Below are 17802 nucleotides of genomic sequence, written 5' to 3'. Positions count from 1 at the left end.
TCCAGATGCCATCTTCATCCCTCACCTTCATAGCCTGGCCTTTAACCGTGCAATATCTTCCCAGCCAAAAGCAAATGTCATCTGCGGTCACTGTCTCATTAAACATTCTAACAATAACGGTTTTAGCCGCATTGTCAGTCAGTTTTTCAACGTTGAACACAGGCAACTGGGATTTCACATCTTCATAACGCGTCCAAAATTCTCTCAAAGTTGCAGCAGACTGGAAACTTACATCATAGCCTTTGTTGTAAGGCAGTGCCAAAATGCAGTTGAGGTCATCAGGTTTAAATTGAAGGATTTTTTGGATGATTTTTCTGGAAAAATCCAATCTGGACAGTCCCAGTGACTCACCCTCCATTTCCTTATATGTGAAACGCACACTGTGGTGCCTCCGCATACCGGCATAGCTGGCCGACATGGTGGAGGCACCACCAACTGAAATTTTCCTGCTCAATAAGAGAGTTAAAACAAATAAATACTTAAAAAAGCAATAAATACAAAAAACCAAACTTACCTTGCACTGCTGCGGGAATAAGAAAAGTTAAAATACACTGAAAAGCGTAGGAAATTTCCTCCCGAATGTTGGCAGAATTCTATGCACCTGAAGCATACAATTCTCCACCCAAAGGAGGTGACCGCAGTCTTAGCCAAAAGGCCGAGAAGCGATGCCGATGGGCGCTCGTAGGGGAGGAGGGCACTTCCGGCATGACAAGCTAAAGGACCGGTTGCACGCATGTTCGAATAAAATGTAGACGGAACAAACATAGCGTCAGTTATCACCCTTATATCCATTCGCTTAGACAATAGAAAGTGTTTGAATGTGCTGAAGAAGAAATGTGCCCGTGACCCTGATCGGAGACCCCCAGCGAGCCCCGGGTCCTGGAGGTGCCTGGAAGCGCCAACAGCGACCCTGCAGATGTTCACGTTAATCCTGCAAGAATGTGTCAAGAAAAGAACTCGTAAAACAATGAAAGTAATTACTCTCTCACACACACACACACACACACACACACACACACATAGACAAACAGACACAGCTTGCACAACTGCCTCCCCCCAGTTTTGCACGACCATGCCGTAGGGGACCCCTGAAAGAGAATAAAACGAGAGGGGCGTGAACTGCATATTCACAGTGGAGCGGCATGCCACTGGGTATGTGGTTTCACTGTCCTCGCTGCGAGTAACTTTGAATATTGTTGTCTGTCTCTTCTGTATTCCTGCATTTGAGTGTTTTTTTTTACAAGTGTCACAGGAGTTTGAACCTGACAACCCACTGACTCATGACGACCTCGCATGTCTACACGCGTCAGGGTTAAACATATTGGCCTCTCATGTTACATGGTGTGACTAGGCACGTGGAGTCAGTACTCCAGTCTCCCCATTGAACGTCTGCAGCAACTGCACTAAGCCACTTGCTGCCGCTGCCTTTGCTCAGAATGAAGTCACACGAGAGCCACACAGACCGACTCCTTGAGACAACCAGAGTACGTTCTCTGAATTTGGACACAGGTCCAGTGGCTGGGCTTGTTGCGGGCGACCTGATGAGACCACCACTTAGCATGTGGCATGTGCGAGAGACTCCTCCGGGCGAGACCGCTCCAATTCATACTTACCTGGCAGGGGAGATACCATGATCAAGAAGGTGGTTCACCCAGGGCGAGGCTCAGCCATTGCACATGGGCTGAGCTGACCTCTGCGAATTCCCCAAATGTGGGAATCTCGACTGCATAATTTGTGATAGTGGGGGACTGCGTTCGCGCTCTCCCCTGATCCCGTGTTTAAAACAAGAGGCAGGTGCAGCGCCGTGCCGAGCTCCTTGGCTTGCGAGTGCAGCCGGACTCGAGCAAGAAACGACCAGGCCAGCACTACCAACGCTTGCTGGAAAGGTCTGCCCGTCCGCGGGAGACAACCAACCAACCAGCCGAGAGGCCGATCTGCTCTCAGTCAGGAAACCTCAATGAAAAACGGCAACCAGGCAGAGAAAGGGGCGTCGGCCAAGCGCCTCCACTTTACCAGCACACCGGAACCACTGGCCACAGTGGACCAGGTGGCCGTCAGAAACAACCGTCCAACTCAAGCGGAAGCGGCTCAAATTGCTGATGTCGCTCTCAGCGGCCATCCCAGCCGCAGAGGCAACTGCTTCGGATCTTTATGTCCAAGGAAGGCAAGCAGCGACACCCAAGATGGAAGCCACAACATTGTGGTTCATGGTAAACCTACCCGCACAGGCCAGCTCCTGCACTTTGAGTCCCTTCGCCCACTGGAACCCGAGCCAGAAGCTGTCAGAAGCGCAAACAAGAGAGCAGAAAATACCGGGTCACTCACTCACCGAGGGTGGCAGACGCACAATTTACAGGCTCTGACCGCCTGTGGCTATCCCACGTGGTTTTTGTTTTTGTTTTTTTTCCTCTTTTTGTCATAGCCAACACACAAAGGGCCACCAAACCCGACCCTGAGAAGCCAAACGGAAGACGGAAAAGCCCCTTATGCCACTGGTTTGTGGAGGAAACTTGGAAGGCCTCCACCAGACAAGATCATCGTGTCAGATTCCATCCAGCAGTTGATCAATGCGACACTCACAGGGCCCCGGGAAGCGCGCACGAAACCTGAGCATCAGGAGCCGGTGGGAGACTGCAGGAGGCAAGGCTGACAAAAAGTGGCTGACACCCTCTGGAGACCGGCTGCTGCGAGGGAAACGGGGTCCACGGAGTGCGCAGACACAGTGCCCCGCTACCACGAGCCATTTCCTCTGCAGAATTACTGCTCAGGGGGCACCAAACGTGAGCACGTTCAGTGCATTTCTTTCAGCATCATCCACAAGATGCACCCTGCCAGAGTCTGCTGTTGCTGTTTACACAAGAAGGAGAAGTGCACCGTTCCTGGAAGCGCTGCAATACCAGGTCGATGCGTGGAGCGGATGGCGCAAGCCCCAATCGCAGCTCCCTGTTCCAAAAAGCAATTTAATATTTAGTCCCCTGTTGGGGGACGTATCAGATATTAAACTGATAAGAACAGATACTACACTTGATCTTAGCCAAAAGGCCGAGAAGCGATGCCGATGGGCGCTCGTAGGGGAGGAGGGCACTTCCGGCATGACAAGCTAAAGGACCGGTTGCACGCATGTTCGAATAAAATGTAGACGGAACAAACATAGCGTCAGTTATCACCCTTATATCCATTCGCTTAGACAATAGAAAGTGTTTGAATGTGCTGAAGAAGAAATGTGCCCGTGACCCTGATCGGAGACCCCCAGCGAGCCCCGGGTCCTGGAGGTGCCTGGAAGCGCCAACAGCGACCCTGCAGATGTTCACGTTAATCCTGCAAGAATGTGTCAAGAAAAGAACTCGTAAAACAATGAAAGTAATTACTCTCTCACACACACACACACACACACACACACACACACACACACACATAGACAAACAGACACAGCTTGCACAACTGCCTCCCCCCAGTTTTGCACGACCATGCCGTAGGGGACCCCTGAAAGAGAATAAAACGAGAGGGGCGTGAACTGCATATTCACAGTGGAGCGGCATGCCACTGGGTATGTGGTTTCACTGTCCTCGCTGCGAGTAACTTTGAATATTGTTGTCTGTCTCTTCTGTATTCCTGCATTTGAGTGTTTTTTTTTACAAGTGTCACAGGAGTTTGAACCTGACAACCCACTGACTCATGACGACCTCGCATGTCTACACGCGTCAGGGTTAAACATATTGGCCTCTCATGTTACATGGTGTGACTAGGCACGTGGAGTCAGTACTCCAGTCTCCCCATTGAACGTCTGCAGCAACTGCACTAAGCCACTTGCTGCCGCTGCCTTTGCTCAGAATGAAGTCACACGAGAGCCACACAGACCGACTCCTTGAGACAACCAGAGTACGTTCTCTGAATTTGGACACAGGTCCAGTGGCTGGGCTTGTTGCGGGCGACCTGATGAGACCACCACTTAGCATGTGGCATGTGCGAGAGACTCCTCCGGGCGAGACCGCTCCAATTCATACTTACCTGGCAGGGGAGATACCATGATCAAGAAGGTGGTTCACCCAGGGCGAGGCTCAGCCATTGCACATGGGCTGAGCTGACCTCTGCGAATTCCCCAAATGTGGGAATCTCGACTGCATAATTTGTGATAGTGGGGGACTGCGTTCGCGCTCTCCCCTGATCCCGTGTTTAAAACAAGAGGCAGGTGCAGCGCCGTGCCGAGCTCCTTGGCTTGCGAGTGCAGCCGGACTCGAGCAAGAAACGACCAGGCCAGCACCACCAACGCTTGCTGGAAAGGTCTGCCCGTCCGCGGGAGACAACCAACCAACCAGCCGAGAGGCCGATCTGCTCTCAGTCAGGAAACCTCAATGAAAAACGGCAACCAGGCAGAGAAAGGGGCGTCGGCCAAGCGCCTCCACTTTACCAGCACACCGGAACCACTGGCCACAGTGGACCAGGTGGCCGTCAGAAACAACCGTCCAACTCAAGCGGAAGCGGCTCAAATTGCTGATGTCGCTCTCAGCGGCCTTCCCAGCCGCAGAGGCAACTGCTTCGGATCTTTATGTCCAAGGAAGGCAAGCAGCGACACCCAAGATGGAAGCCACAACATTGTGGTTCATGGTAAACCTACCCGCACAGGCCAGCTCCTGCACTTTGAGTCCCTTCGCCCACTGGAACCCGAGCCAGAAGCTGTCAGAAGCGCAAACAAGAGAGCCGAAAATACCGGGTCACTCACTCACCGAGGGTGGCAGACGCACAATTTACAGGCTCTGACCGCCTGTGGCTATCCCACGTGGTTTTTGTTTTTGTTTTTTTTTCCTTTTTTTGTCATAGCCAACACACAAAGGGCCACCAAACCCGACCCTGAGAAGCCAAACGGAAGACGGAAAAGCCCCTTATGCCACTGGTTTGTGGAGGAAACTTGGAAGGCCTCCACCAGACAAGATCATCGTGTCAGATTCCATCCAGCAGTTGATCAATGCGACACTCACAGGGCCCCGGGAAGCGCGCACGAAACCTGAGCATCAGGAGCCGGTGGGAGACTGCAGGAGGCAAGGCTGACAAAAAGTGGCTGACACCCTCTGGAGACCGGCTGCTGCGAGGGAAACGGGGTCCACGGAGTGCGCAGACACAGTGCCCCGCTACCACGAGCCATTTCCTCTGCAGAATTACTGCTCAGGGGGCACCAAACGTGAGCACGTTCAGTGCATTTCTTTCAGCATCATCCACAAGATGCACCCTGCCAGAGTCTGCTGTTGCTGTTTACACAAGAAGGAGAAGTGCACCGTTCCTGGAAGCGCTGCAATACCAGGTCGATGCGTGGAGCGGATGGCGCAAGCCCCAATCGCAGCTCCCTGTTCCAAAAAGCAATTTAATATTTAGTCCCCTGTTGGGGGACGTATCAGATATTAAACTGATAAGAACAGATACTACACTTGATCTTAGCCAAAAGGCCGAGAAGCGATGCCGATGGGCGCTCGTAGGGGAGGAGGGCACTTCCGGCATGACAAGCTAAAGGACCGGTTGCACGCATGTTCGAATAAAATGTAGACGGAACAAACATAGCGTCAGTTATCACCCTTATATCCATTCGCTTAGACAATAGAAAGTGTTTGAATGTGCTGAAGAAGAAATGTGCCCGTGACCCTGATCGGAGACCCCCAGCGAGCCCCGGGTCCTGGAGGTGCCTGGAAGCGCCAACAGCGACCCTGCAGATGTTCACGTTAATCCTGCAAGAATGTGTCAAGAAAAGAACTCGTAAAACAATGAAAGTAATTACTCTCTCACACACACACACACACACACACACACACACACACACATAGACAAACAGACACAGCTTGCACAACTGCCTCCCCCCAGTTTTGCACGACCATGCCGTAGGGGACCCCTGAAAGAGAATAAAACGAGAGGGGCGTGAACTGCATATTCACAGTGGAGCGGCATGCCACTGGGTATGTGGTTTCACTGTCCTCGCTGCGAGTAACTTTGAATATTGTTGTCTGTCTCTTCTGTATTCCTGCATTTGAGTGTTTTTTTTTACAAGTGTCACAGGAGTTTGAACCTGACAACCCACTGACTCATGACGACCTCGCATGTCTACACGCGTCAGGGTTAAACATATTGGCCTCTCATGTTACATGGTGTGACTAGGCACGTGGAGTCAGTACTCCAGTCTCCCCATTGAACGTCTGCAGCAACTGCACTAAGCCACTTGCTGCCGCTGCCTTTGCTCAGAATGAAGTCACACGAGAGCCACACAGACCGACTCCTTGAGACAACCAGAGTACGTTCTCTGAATTTGGACACAGGTCCAGTGGCTGGGCTTGTTGCGGGCGACCTGATGAGACCACCACTTAGCATGTGGCATGTGCGAGAGACTCCTCCGGGCGAGACCGCTCCAATTCATACTTACCTGGCAGGGGAGATACCATGATCAAGAAGGTGGTTCACCCAGGGCGAGGCTCAGCCATTGCACATGGGCTGAGCTGACCTCTGCGAATTCCCCAAATGTGGGAATCTCGACTGCATAATTTGTGATAGTGGGGGACTGCGTTCGCGCTCTCCCCTGATCCCGTGTTTAAAACAAGAGGCAGGTGCAGCGCCGTGCCGAGCTCCTTGGCTTGCGAGTGCAGCCGGACTCGAGCAAGAAACGACCAGGCCAGCACCACCAACGCTTGCTGGAAAGGTCTGCCCGTCCGCGGGAGACAACCAACCAACCAGCCGAGAGGCCGATCTGCTCTCAGTCAGGAAACCTCAATGAAAAACGGCAACCAGGCAGAGAAAGGGGCGTCGGCCAAGCGCCTCCACTTTACCAGCACACCGGAACCACTGGCCACAGTGGACCAGGTGGCCGTCAGAAACAACCGTCCAACTCAAGCGGAAGCGGCTCAAATTGCTGATGTCGCTCTCAGCGGCCATCCCAGCCGCAGAGGCAACTGCTTCGGATCTTTATGTCCAAGGAAGGCAAGCAGCGACACCCAAGATGGAAGCCACAACATTGTGGTTCATGGTAAACCTACCCGCACAGGCCAGCTCCTGCACTTTGAGTCCCTTCGCCCACTGGAACCCGAGCCAGAAGCTGTCAGAAGCGCAAACAAGAGAGCAGAAAATACCGGGTCACTCACTCACCGAGGGTGGCAGACGCACAATTTACAGGCTCTGACCGCCTGTGGCTATCCCACGTGGTTTTTGTTTTTGTTTTTTTTCCTCTTTTTGTCATAGCCAACACACAAAGGGCCACCAAACCCGACCCTGAGAAGCCAAACGGAAGACGGAAAAGCCCCTTATGCCACTGGTTTGTGGAGGAAACTTGGAAGGCCTCCACCAGACAAGATCATCGTGTCAGATTCCATCCAGCAGTTGATCAATGCGACACTCACAGGGCCCCGGGAAGCGCGCACGAAACCTGAGCATCAGGAGCCGGTGGGAGACTGCAGGAGGCAAGGCTGACAAAAAGTGGCTGACACCCTCTGGAGACCGGCTGCTGCGAGGGAAACGGGGTCCACGGAGTGCGCAGACACAGTGCCCCGCTACCACGAGCCATTTCCTCTGCAGAATTACTGCTCAGGGGGCACCAAACGTGAGCACGTTCAGTGCATTTCTTTCAGCATCATCCACAAGATGCACCCTGCCAGAGTCTGCTGTTGCTGTTTACACAAGAAGGAGAAGTGCACCGTTCCTGGAAGCGCTGCAATACCAGGTCGATGCGTGGAGCGGATGGCGCAAGCCCCAATCGCAGCTCCCTGTTCCAAAAAGCAATTTAATATTTAGTCCCCTGTTGGGGGACGTATCAGATATTAAACTGATAAGAACAGATACTACACTTGATCTTAGCCAAAAGGCCGAGAAGCGATGCCGATGGGCGCTCGTAGGGGAGGAGGGCACTTCCGGCATGACAAGCTAAAGGACCGGTTGCACGCATGTTCGAATAAAATGTAGACGGAACAAACATAGCGTCAGTTATCACCCTTATATCCATTCGCTTAGACAATAGAAAGTGTTTGAATGTGCTGAAGAAGAAATGTGCCCGTGACCCTGATCGGAGACCCCCAGCGAGCCCCGGGTCCTGGAGGTGCCTGGAAGCGCCAACAGCGACCCTGCAGATGTTCACGTTAATCCTGCAAGAATGTGTCAAGAAAAGAACTCGTAAAACAATGAAAGTAATTACTCTCTCACACACACACACACACACACACACACACACACACACACACACATAGACAAACAGACACAGCTTGCACAACTGCCTCCCCCCAGTTTTGCACGACCATGCCGTAGGGGACCCCTGAAAGAGAATAAAACGAGAGGGGCGTGAACTGCATATTCACAGTGGAGCGGCATGCCACTGGGTATGTGGTTTCACTGTCCTCGCTGCGAGTAACTTTGAATATTGTTGTCTGTCTCTTCTGTATTCCTGCATTTGAGTGTTTTTTTTTACAAGTGTCACAGGAGTTTGAACCTGACAACCCACTGACTCATGACGACCTCGCATGTCTACACGCGTCAGGGTTAAACATATTGGCCTCTCATGTTACATGGTGTGACTAGGCACGTGGAGTCAGTACTCCAGTCTCCCCATTGAACGTCTGCAGCAACTGCACTAAGCCACTTGCTGCCGCTGCCTTTGCTCAGAATGAAGTCACACGAGAGCCACACAGACCGACTCCTTGAGACAACCAGAGTACGTTCTCTGAATTTGGACACAGGTCCAGTGGCTGGGCTTGTTGCGGGCGACCTGATGAGACCACCACTTAGCATGTGGCATGTGCGAGAGACTCCTCCGGGCGAGACCGCTCCAATTCATACTTACCTGGCAGGGGAGATACCATGATCAAGAAGGTGGTTCACCCAGGGCGAGGCTCAGCCATTGCACATGGGCTGAGCTGACCTCTGCGAATTCCCCAAATGTGGGAATCTCGACTGCATAATTTGTGATAGTGGGGGACTGCGTTCGCGCTCTCCCCTGATCCCGTGTTTAAAACAAGAGGCAGGTGCAGCGCCGTGCCGAGCTCCTTGGCTTGCGAGTGCAGCCGGACTCGAGCAAGAAACGACCAGGCCAGCACTACCAACGCTTGCTGGAAAGGTCTGCCCGTCCGCGGGAGACAACCAACCAACCAGCCGAGAGGCCGATCTGCTCTCAGTCAGGAAACCTCAATGAAAAACGGCAACCAGGCAGAGAAAGGGGCGTCGGCCAAGCGCCTCCACTTTACCAGCACACCGGAACCACTGGCCACAGTGGACCAGGTGGCCGTCAGAAACAACCGTCCAACTCAAGCGGAAGCGGCTCAAATTGCTGATGTCGCTCTCAGCGGCCATCCCAGCCGCAGAGGCAACTGCTTCGGATCTTTATGTCCAAGGAAGGCAAGCAGCGACACCCAAGATGGAAGCCACAACATTGTGGTTCATGGTAAACCTACCCGCACAGGCCAGCTCCTGCACTTTGAGTCCCTTCGCCCACTGGAACCCGAGCCAGAAGCTGTCAGAAGCGCAAACAAGAGAGCAGAAAATACCGGGTCACTCACTCACCGAGGGTGGCAGACGCACAATTTACAGGCTCTGACCGCCTGTGGCTATCCCACGTGGTTTTTGTTTTTGTTTTTTTTCCTCTTTTTGTCATAGCCAACACACAAAGGGCCACCAAACCCGACCCTGAGAAGCCAAACGGAAGACGGAAAAGCCCCTTATGCCACTGGTTTGTGGAGGAAACTTGGAAGGCCTCCACCAGACAAGATCATCGTGTCAGATTCCATCCAGCAGTTGATCAATGCGACACTCACAGGGCCCCGGGAAGCGCGCACGAAACCTGAGCATCAGGAGCCGGTGGGAGACTGCAGGAGGCAAGGCTGACAAAAAGTGGCTGACACCCTCTGGAGACCGGCTGCTGCGAGGGAAACGGGGTCCACGGAGTGCGCAGACACAGTGCCCCGCTACCACGAGCCATTTCCTCTGCAGAATTACTGCTCAGGGGGCACCAAACGTGAGCACGTTCAGTGCATTTCTTTCAGCATCATCCACAAGATGCACCCTGCCAGAGTCTGCTGTTGCTGTTTACACAAGAAGGAGAAGTGCACCGTTCCTGGAAGCGCTGCAATACCAGGTCGATGCGTGGAGCGGATGGCGCAAGCCCCAATCGCAGCTCCCTGTTCCAAAAAGCAATTTAATATTTAGTCCCCTGTTGGGGGACGTATCAGATATTAAACTGATAAGAACAGATACTACACTTGATCTTAGCCAAAAGGCCGAGAAGCGATGCCGATGGGCGCTCGTAGGGGAGGAGGGCACTTCCGGCATGACAAGCTAAAGGACCGGTTGCACGCATGTTCGAATAAAATGTAGACGGAACAAACATAGCGTCAGTTATCACCCTTATATCCATTCGCTTAGACAATAGAAAGTGTTTGAATGTGCTGAAGAAGAAATGTGCCCGTGACCCTGATCGGAGACCCCCAGCGAGCCCCGGGTCCTGGAGGTGCCTGGAAGCGCCAACAGCGACCCTGCAGATGTTCACGTTAATCCTGCAAGAATGTGTCAAGAAAAGAACTCGTAAAACAATGAAAGTAATTACTCTCTCACACACACACACACACACACACACACACACACACATAGACAAACAGACACAGCTTGCACAACTGCCTCCCCCCAGTTTTGCACGACCATGCCGTAGGGGACCCCTGAAAGAGAATAAAACGAGAGGGGCGTGAACTGCATATTCACAGTGGAGCGGCATGCCACTGGGTATGTGGTTTCACTGTCCTCGCTGCGAGTAACTTTGAATATTGTTGTCTGTCTCTTCTGTATTCCTGCATTTGAGTGTTTTTTTTTACAAGTGTCACAGGAGTTTGAACCTGACAACCCACTGACTCATGACGACCTCGCATGTCTACACGCGTCAGGGTTAAACATATTGGCCTCTCATGTTACATGGTGTGACTAGGCACGTGGAGTCAGTACTCCAGTCTCCCCATTGAACGTCTGCAGCAACTGCACTAAGCCACTTGCTGCCGCTGCCTTTGCTCAGAATGAAGTCACACGAGAGCCACACAGACCGACTCCTTGAGACAACCAGAGTACGTTCTCTGAATTTGGACACAGGTCCAGTGGCTGGGCTTGTTGCGGGCGACCTGATGAGACCACCACTTAGCATGTGGCATGTGCGAGAGACTCCTCCGGGCGAGACCGCTCCAATTCATACTTACCTGGCAGGGGAGATACCATGATCAAGAAGGTGGTTCACCCAGGGCGAGGCTCAGCCATTGCACATGGGCTGAGCTGACCTCTGCGAATTCCCCAAATGTGGGAATCTCGACTGCATAATTTGTGATAGTGGGGGACTGCGTTCGCGCTCTCCCCTGATCCCGTGTTTAAAACAAGAGGCAGGTGCAGCGCCGTGCCGAGCTCCTTGGCTTGCGAGTGCAGCCGGACTCGAGCAAGAAACGACCAGGCCAGCACCACCAACGCTTGCTGGAAAGTTCTGCCCGTCCGCGGGAGACAACCAACCAACCAGCCGAGAGGCCGATCTGCTCTCAGTCAGGAAACCTCAATGAAAAACGGCAACCAGGCAGAGAAAGGGGCGTCGGCCAAGCGCCTCCACTTTACCAGCACACCGGAACCACTGGCCACAGTGGACCAGGTGGCCGTCAGAAACAACCGTCCAACTCAAGCGGAAGCGGCTCAAATTGCTGATGTCGCTCTCAGCGGCCTTCCCAGCCGCAGAGGCAACTGCTTCGGATCTTTATGTCCAAGGAAGGCAAGCAGCGACACCCAAGATGGAAGCCACAACATTGTGGTTCATGGTAAACCTACCCGCACAGGCCAGCTCCTGCACTTTGAGTCCCTTCGCCCACTGGAACCCGAGCCAGAAGCTGTCAGAAGCGCAAACAAGAGAGCCGAAAATACCGGGTCACTCACTCACCGAGGGTGGCAGACGCACAATTTACAGGCTCTGACCGCCTGTGGCTATCCCACGTGGTTTTTGTTTTTGTTTTTTTTTCCTTTTTTTGTCATAGCCAACACACAAAGGGCCACCAAACCCGACCCTGAGAAGCCAAACGGAAGACGGAAAAGCCCCTTATGCCACTGGTTTGTGGAGGAAACTTGGAAGGCCTCCACCAGACAAGATCATCGTGTCAGATTCCATCCAGCAGTTGATCAATGCGACACTCACAGGGCCCCGGGAAGCGCGCACGAAACCTGAGCATCAGGAGCCGGTGGGAGACTGCAGGAGGCAAGGCTGACAAAAAGTGGCTGACACCCTCTGGAGACCGGCTGCTGCGAGGGAAACGGGGTCCACGGAGTGCGCAGACACAGTGCCCCGCTACCACGAGCCATTTCCTCTGCAGAATTACTGCTCAGGGGGCACCAAACGTGAGCACGTTCAGTGCATTTCTTTCAGCATCATCCACAAGATGCACCCTGCCAGAGTCTGCTGTTGCTGTTTACACAAGAAGGAGAAGTGCACCGTTCCTGGAAGCGCTGCAATACCAGGTCGATGCGTGGAGCGGATGGCGCAAGCCCCAATCGCAGCTCCCTGTTCCAAAAAGCAATTTAATATTTAGTCCCCTGTTGGGGGACGTATCAGATATTAAACTGATAAGAACAGATACTACACTTGATCTTAGCCAAAAGGCCGAGAAGCGATGCCGATGGGCGCTCGTAGGGGAGGAGGGCACTTCCGGCATGACAAGCTAAAGGACCGGTTGCACGCATGTTCGAATAAAATGTAGACGGAACAAACATAGCGTCAGTTATCACCCTTATATCCATTCGCTTAGACAATAGAAAGTGTTTGAATGTGCTGAAGAAGAAATGTGCCCGTGACCCTGATCGGAGACCCCCAGCGAGCCCCGGGTCCTGGAGGTGCCTGGAAGCGCCAACAGCGACCCTGCAGATGTTCACGTTAATCCTGCAAGAATGTGTCAAGAAAAGAACTCGTAAAACAATGAAAGTAATTACTCTCTCACACACACACACACACACACACACACACACACATAGACAAACAGACACAGCTTGCACAACTGCCTCCCCCCAGTTTTGCACGACCATGCCGTAGGGGACCCCTGAAAGAGAATAAAACGAGAGGGGCGTGAACTGCATATTCACAGTGGAGCGGCATGCCACTGGGTATGTGGTTTCACTGTCCTCGCTGCGAGTAACTTTGAATATTGTTGTCTGTCTCTTCTGTATTCCTGCATTTGAGTGTTTTTTTTTACAAGTGTCACAGGAGTTTGAACCTGACAACCCACTGACTCATGACGACCTCGCATGTCTACACGCGTCAGGGTTAAACATATTGGCCTCTCATGTTACATGGTGTGACTAGGCACGTGGAGTCAGTACTCCAGTCTCCCCATTGAACGTCTGCAGCAACTGCACTAAGCCACTTGCTGCCGCTGCCTTTGCTCAGAATGAAGTCACACGAGAGCCACACAGACCGACTCCTTGAGACAACCAGAGTACGTTCTCTGAATTTGGACACAGGTCCAGTGGCTGGGCTTGTTGCGGGCGACCTGATGAGACCACCACTTAGCATGTGGCATGTGCGAGAGACTCCTCCGGGCGAGACCGCTCCAATTCATACTTACCTGGCAGGGGAGATACCATGATCAAGAAGGTGGTTCACCCAGGGCGAGGCTCAGCCATTGCACATGGGCTGAGCTGACCTCTGCGAATTCCCCAAATGTGGGAATCTCGACTGCATAATTTGTGATAGTGGGGGACTGCGTTCGCGCTCTCCCCTGATCCCGTGTTTAAAACAAGAGGCAGGTGCAGCGCCGTGCCGAGCTCCTTGGCTTGCGAGTGCAGCCGGACTCGAGCAAGAAACGACCAGGCCAGCACCACCAACGCTTGCTGGAAAGTTCTGCCCGTCCGCGGGAGACAACCAACCAACCAGCCGAGAGGCCGATCTGCTCTCAGTCAGGAAACCTCAATGAAAAACGGCAACCAGGCAGAGAAAGGGGCGTCGGCCAAGCGCCTCCACTTTACCAGCACACCGGAACCACTGGCCACAGTGGACCAGGTGGCCGTCAGAAACAACCGTCCAACTCAAGCGGAAGCGGCTCAAATTGCTGATGTCGCTCTCAGCGGCCTTCCCAGCCGCAGAGGCAACTGCTTCGGATCTTTATGTCCAAGGAAGGCAAGCAGCGACACCCAAGATGGAAGCCACAACATTGTGGTTCATGGTAAACCTACCCGCACAGGCCAGCTCCTGCACTTTGAGTCCCTTCGCCCACTGGAACCCGAGCCAGAAGCTGTCAGAAGCGCAAACAAGAGAGCCGAAAATACCGGGTCACTCACTCACCGAGGGTGGCAGACGCACAATTTACAGGCTCTGACCGCCTGTGGCTATCCCACGTGGTTTTTGTTTTTGTTTTTTTTTCCTTTTTTTGTCATAGCCAACACACAAAGGGCCACCAAACCCGACCCTGAGAAGCCAAACGGAAGACGGAAAAGCCCCTTATGCCACTGGTTTGTGGAGGAAACTTGGAAGGCCTCCACCAGACAAGATCATCGTGTCAGATTCCATCCAGCAGTTGATCAATGCGACACTCACAGGGCCCCGGGAAGCGCGCACGAAACCTGAGCATCAGGAGCCGGTGGGAGACTGCAGGAGGCAAGGCTGACAAAAAGTGGCTGACACCCTCTGGAGACCGGCTGCTGCGAGGGAAACGGGGTCCACGGAGTGCGCAGACACAGTGCCCCGCTACCACGAGCCATTTCCTCTGCAGAATTACTGCTCAGGGGGCACCAAACGTGAGCACGTTCAGTGCATTTCTTTCAGCATCATCCACAAGATGCACCCTGCCAGAGTCTGCTGTTGCTGTTTACACAAGAAGGAGAAGTGCACCGTTCCTGGAAGCGCTGCAATACCAGGTCGATGCGTGGAGCGGATGGCGCAAGCCCCAATCGCAGCTCCCTGTTCCAAAAAGCAATTTAATATTTAGTCCCCTGTTGGGGGACGTATCAGATATTAAACTGATAAGAACAGATACTACACTTGATCTTAGCCAAAAGGCCGAGAAGCGATGCCGATGGGCGCTCGTAGGGGAGGAGGGCACTTCCGGCATGACAAGCTAAAGGACCGGTTGCACGCATGTTCGAATAAAATGTAGACGGAACAAACATAGCGTCAGTTATCACCCTTATATCCATTCGCTTAGACAATAGAAAGTGTTTGAATGTGCTGAAGAAGAAATGTGCCCGTGACCCTGATCGGAGACCCCCAGCGAGCCCCGGGTCCTGGAGGTGCCTGGAAGCGCCAACAGCGACCCTGCAGATGTTCACGTTAATCCTGCAAGAATGTGTCAAGAAAAGAACTCGTAAAACAATGAAAGTAATTACTCTCTCACACACACACACACACACACACACACACACACATAGACAAACAGACACAGCTTGCACAACTGCCTCCCCCCAGTTTTGCACGACCATGCCGTAGGGGACCCCTGAAAGAGAATAAAACGAGAGGGGCGTGAACTGCATATTCACAGTGGAGCGGCATGCCACTGGGTATGTGGTTTCACTGTCCTCGCTGCGAGTAACTTTGAATATTGTTGTCTGTCTCTTCTGTATTCCTGCATTTGAGTGTTTTTTTTTACAAGTGTCACAGGAGTTTGAACCTGACAACCCACTGACTCATGACGACCTCGCATGTCTACACGCGTCAGGGTTAAACATATTGGCCTCTCATGTTACATGGTGTGACTAGGCACGTGGAGTCAGTACTCCAGTCTCCCCATTGAACGTCTGCAGCAACTGCACTAAGCCACTTGCTGCCGCTGCCTTTGCTCAGAATGAAGTCACACGAGAGCCACACAGACCGACTCCTTGAGACAACCAGAGTACGTTCTCTGAATTTGGACACAGGTCCAGTGGCTGGGCTTGTTGCGGGCGACCTGATGAGACCACCACTTAGCATGTGGCATGTGCGAGAGACTCCTCCGGGCGAGACCGCTCCAATTCATACTTACCTGGCAGGGGAGATACCATGATCAAGAAGGTGGTTCACCCAGGGCGAGGCTCAGCCATTGCACATGGGCTGAGCTGACCTCTGCGAATTCCCCAAATGTGGGAATCTCGACTGCATAATTTGTGATAGTGGGGGACTGCGTTCGCGCTCTCCCCTGATCCCGTGTTTAAAACAAGAGGCAGGTGCAGCGCCGTGCCGAGCTCCTTGGCTTGCGAGTGCAGCCGGACTCGAGCAAGAAACGACCAGGCCAGCACCACCAACGCTTGCTGGAAAGGTCTGCCCGTCCGCGGGAGACAACCAACCAACCAGCCGAGAGGCCGATCTGCTCTCAGTCAGGAAACCTCAATGAAAAACGGCAACCAGGCAGAGAAAGGGGCGTCGGCCAAGCGCCTCCACTTTACCAGCACACCGGAACCACTGGCCACAGTGGACCAGGTGGCCGTCAGAAACAACCGTCCAACTCAAGCGGAAGCGGCTCAAATTGCTGATGTCGCTCTCAGCGGCCTTCCCAGCCGCAGAGGCAACTGCTTCGGATCTTTATGTCCAAGGAAGGCAAGCAGCGACACCCAAGATGGAAGCCACAACATTGTGGTTCATGGTAAACCTACCCGCACAGGCCAGCTCCTGCACTTTGAGTCCCTTCGCCCACTGGAACCCGAGCCAGAAGCTGTCAGAAGCGCAAACAAGAGAGCCGAAAATACCGGGTCACTCACTCACCGAGGGTGGCAGACGCACAATTTACAGGCTCTGACCGCCTGTGGCTATCCCACGTGGTTTTTGTTTTTGTTTTTTTTTCCTTTTTTTGTCATAGCCAACACACAAAGGGCCACCAAACCCGACCCTGAGAAGCCAAACGGAAGACGGAAAAGCCCCTTATGCCACTGGTTTGTGGAGGAAACTTGGAAGGCCTCCACCAGACAAGATCATCGTGTCAGATTCCATCCAGCAGTTGATCAATGCGACACTCACAGGGCCCCGGGAAGCGCGCACGAAACCTGAGCATCAGGAGCCGGTGGGAGACTGCAGGAGGCAAGGCTGACAAAAAGTGGCTGACACCCTCTGGAGACCGGCTGCTGCGAGGGAAACGGGGTCCACGGAGTGCGCAGACACAGTGCCCCGCTACCACGAGCCATTTCCTCTGCAGAATTACTGCTCAGGGGGCACCAAACGTGAGCACGTTCAGTGCATTTCTTTCAGCATCATCCACAAGATGCACCCTGCCAGAGTCTGCTGTTGCTGTTTACACAAGAAGGAGAAGTGCACCGTTCCTGGAAGCGCTGCAATACCAGGTCGATGCGTGGAGCGGATGGCGCAAGCCCCAATCGCAGCTCCCTGTTCCAAAAAGCAATTTAATATTTAGTCCCCTGTTGGGGGACGTATCAGATATTAAACTGATAAGAACAGATACTACACTTGATCTTAGCCAAAAGGCCGAGAAGCGATGCCGATGGGCGCTCGTAGGGGAGGAGGGCACTTCCGGCATGACAAGCTAAAGGACCGGTTGCACGCATGTTCGAATAAAATGTAGACGGAACAAACATAGCGTCAGTTATCACCCTTATATCCATTCGCTTAGACAATAGAAAGTGTTTGAATGTGCTGAAGAAGAAATGTGCCCGTGACCCTGATCGGAGACCCCCAGCGAGCCCCGGGTCCTGGAGGTGCCTGGAAGCGCCAACAGCGACCCTGCAGATGTTCACGTTAATCCTGCAAGAATGTGTCAAGAAAAGAACTCGTAAAACAATGAAAGTAATTACTCTCTCACACACACACACACACACACACACACACACACACACACACATAGACAAACAGACACAGCTTGCACAACTGCCTCCCCC

At 53.0% G+C, this 17802-nt stretch overlaps 14 non-coding genes across 14 annotated transcripts; 7 read left to right on the top strand and 7 right to left on the bottom strand.

The window, feature by feature from the left end:
• Positions 1-1605: 1605 nt before the first annotated feature.
• LOC131126802 (U1 spliceosomal RNA) lies at positions 1606-1769 on the top strand. Its single transcript, XR_009129321.1, has one exon. It is a non-coding gene; the product is annotated as a U1 spliceosomal RNA (small nuclear RNA).
• A 1094-nt stretch (positions 1770-2863) lies between these two features.
• Positions 2864-3054, bottom strand: LOC131126890 (U2 spliceosomal RNA). The gene has a single exon (XR_009129406.1). It is a non-coding gene; the product is annotated as a U2 spliceosomal RNA (small nuclear RNA).
• A 946-nt stretch (positions 3055-4000) lies between these two features.
• Positions 4001-4164, top strand: LOC131126801 (U1 spliceosomal RNA). Its single transcript, XR_009129320.1, has one exon. It is a non-coding gene; the product is annotated as a U1 spliceosomal RNA (small nuclear RNA).
• A 1095-nt stretch (positions 4165-5259) lies between these two features.
• On the bottom strand, positions 5260-5450 carry LOC131126889 (U2 spliceosomal RNA). Its single transcript, XR_009129405.1, has one exon. It is a non-coding gene; the product is annotated as a U2 spliceosomal RNA (small nuclear RNA).
• Positions 5451-6392: 942 nt separating this feature from the next.
• Positions 6393-6556, top strand: LOC131126799 (U1 spliceosomal RNA). Its single transcript, XR_009129318.1, has one exon. It is a non-coding gene; the product is annotated as a U1 spliceosomal RNA (small nuclear RNA).
• Positions 6557-7650: 1094 nt separating this feature from the next.
• On the bottom strand, positions 7651-7841 carry LOC131126888 (U2 spliceosomal RNA). The gene has a single exon (XR_009129404.1). It is a non-coding gene; the product is annotated as a U2 spliceosomal RNA (small nuclear RNA).
• Positions 7842-8789: 948 nt separating this feature from the next.
• LOC131126798 (U1 spliceosomal RNA) lies at positions 8790-8953 on the top strand. The gene has a single exon (XR_009129317.1). It is a non-coding gene; the product is annotated as a U1 spliceosomal RNA (small nuclear RNA).
• Positions 8954-10047: 1094 nt separating this feature from the next.
• On the bottom strand, positions 10048-10238 carry LOC131126887 (U2 spliceosomal RNA). The gene has a single exon (XR_009129403.1). It is a non-coding gene; the product is annotated as a U2 spliceosomal RNA (small nuclear RNA).
• A 940-nt stretch (positions 10239-11178) lies between these two features.
• Positions 11179-11342, top strand: LOC131126797 (U1 spliceosomal RNA). The gene has a single exon (XR_009129316.1). It is a non-coding gene; the product is annotated as a U1 spliceosomal RNA (small nuclear RNA).
• A 1095-nt stretch (positions 11343-12437) lies between these two features.
• Positions 12438-12628, bottom strand: LOC131126886 (U2 spliceosomal RNA). Its single transcript, XR_009129402.1, has one exon. It is a non-coding gene; the product is annotated as a U2 spliceosomal RNA (small nuclear RNA).
• A 938-nt stretch (positions 12629-13566) lies between these two features.
• On the top strand, positions 13567-13730 carry LOC131126796 (U1 spliceosomal RNA). The gene has a single exon (XR_009129314.1). It is a non-coding gene; the product is annotated as a U1 spliceosomal RNA (small nuclear RNA).
• A 1095-nt stretch (positions 13731-14825) lies between these two features.
• LOC131126885 (U2 spliceosomal RNA) lies at positions 14826-15016 on the bottom strand. Its single transcript, XR_009129401.1, has one exon. It is a non-coding gene; the product is annotated as a U2 spliceosomal RNA (small nuclear RNA).
• A 938-nt stretch (positions 15017-15954) lies between these two features.
• Positions 15955-16118, top strand: LOC131126795 (U1 spliceosomal RNA). The gene has a single exon (XR_009129313.1). It is a non-coding gene; the product is annotated as a U1 spliceosomal RNA (small nuclear RNA).
• Positions 16119-17213: 1095 nt separating this feature from the next.
• LOC131126884 (U2 spliceosomal RNA) lies at positions 17214-17404 on the bottom strand. The gene has a single exon (XR_009129400.1). It is a non-coding gene; the product is annotated as a U2 spliceosomal RNA (small nuclear RNA).
• Positions 17405-17802: the final 398 nt, after the last annotated feature.

Source organism: Doryrhamphus excisus, chromosome 3 (genome assembly GCF_030265055.1).
Source record: "Doryrhamphus excisus isolate RoL2022-K1 chromosome 3, RoL_Dexc_1.0, whole genome shotgun sequence".
Classification (NCBI taxonomy): Eukaryota; Metazoa; Chordata; class Actinopteri; order Syngnathiformes; family Syngnathidae; genus Doryrhamphus; species Doryrhamphus excisus.
Note: the sequence above shows the minus strand (reverse complement) of the source record. Positions and strands in the feature narration are given on the sequence as shown.